Source organism: Pinus tabuliformis, chromosome 1_2 (genome assembly GCF_031772625.1).
Source record: "Pinus tabuliformis cultivar Carrire ecotype Pingquan chromosome 1_2, CPIR1, whole genome shotgun sequence".
In the NCBI taxonomy this organism is placed as follows: Eukaryota; Viridiplantae; Streptophyta; class Pinopsida; order Pinales; family Pinaceae; genus Pinus; species Pinus tabuliformis.
Window position 1 is genome coordinate 45,390,567 of NC_142298.1, and position 1,664 is coordinate 45,392,230.

The following is a 1,664-nucleotide window of genomic DNA, read 5'->3' on the forward strand; positions in this document are numbered from 1 at the left end:
AAAATCGATTTTAACAAAGCAATCAAAACAAGAATCCAAAGAAAATGTAAAATTAACAAAAGCGTAGGGCAATCAACTAAATAAAAATCCAAAAAGGTGTTTAGCCAAATTTTTTATAGAAAGGGTCCCCATTATTTGAGTTGAGCAAGTCAAAAATGGGGGGGGTTGTGTTTTTACCACAACAGGTCGGTAAGCCCAGCCACTTCACAACCTTTATCAAAATGAGGTTCTTTTGGCTCCCGTTGTCGACAATAAACTGTAGCGGGGAGGCCTTTACCCACATCTGGGATTGGAAGAGACATTCCTCCTCCTCTAGATCTTCGAGTTCCTCCTTCTAGATCTTTGTGGTGGCAACGATGGCGTTGGGCTCCACATCGATAATATGCTTCCCTTTGTCATTCCCCTTGTCAGGTTTTGACTCAAAGTCGAAACATGCATCTGATTCTGAAACCTTTAGCTCGGCCAACAGTGACTGGTTGGCCCGACACTCACTTGTGTTGTGAGTGGAGCTCTTATGGAACTCACACCACTTTCCCATGTCCTTTTTCATCTTCGTGGCACTGTTCTTTGCTTACAACTTTGGCGGGTTGTCTTGGGCCGCCCCGCCTTGGCTTTGTCCTTTGTTCTGCGGTTTGGGGGCACCTTTCTCTTGCTTCAGATTCGCAGATCCAAAGTCTTGCTTCTTTAGTTTAAACTTTTGCTCGACCTTGATGGCATATTGGTATATCGTGTTGAGCGAGGAGATGTTCAGGAATTCTATTTCTTCATGGATGTACTTATGCAAGCAACCGCGATATTTGAGTACCAAATGCTGCTCTGAATCCTTGATACCCAACTTTGTGCGAAGGGTATGGAAAATATTGGTAAACACCGGAACGTCTTGGTCCTTTCCCTGCCGCAGCGTGGTCCACTTTATGTATTGATCCTCATAACTTCCGATAGGGTAGTACTGCTCCTTGATGGCATCCCGGAATGAATTCTAGGTGGGTGCAGCTGAAAATAGTGAGCCTGTACTTTCATCCTTCTGCTCGCAGTAGGTTTCCCACCAGTCCTTTATGTGGGGGACTGCTTTGAGAAGAGCGAAAATAATCTTTTCCTGATTGGAAAAAACATGAACAGAAAAATAACCCTCTAGCAGATTTAAGCATTTATCGACGGCATCTGCGTCTATCTGACCCTTGAATATGGTGGTTTCAAAATTAACTTGTACCTTAAAAGGTGTGGCATTTCCAGAGTAGCTGTTGGAAGCTGATGCGTCACCCCTGGGTAGCCGCTGAAGGATTTGGGCAAAGCTGTCCATCATCGCGTTCCTTTATCGCTTGAGGGCTTCTTTGAGAAATATTTTGATAGGATCTCCTACCCCCTTGTCTTTCTTTTCATCCGCCATGGGAGGCCATCGGGATTTGCGAGGCTGGTCTTGTAAAGGTTTGACTAGTTCAAGCCCTAACTCCTTATATCCCGACCTCGTTGGGGACATGCAAAGAAAAACAGAGAAAAAAAGCAGACCGCTCTGATACCACTGATCCGGATTTAAACAGGAATGCAAAAAATTACAGAGATAACCATAAACACAAAGATGCAGTAGAAATAATACTTCATTTCATTAATGTAAAATATTGAAATATGCTTACAAACAGAAATGGAAATAAACTAGCTAGGGCGAT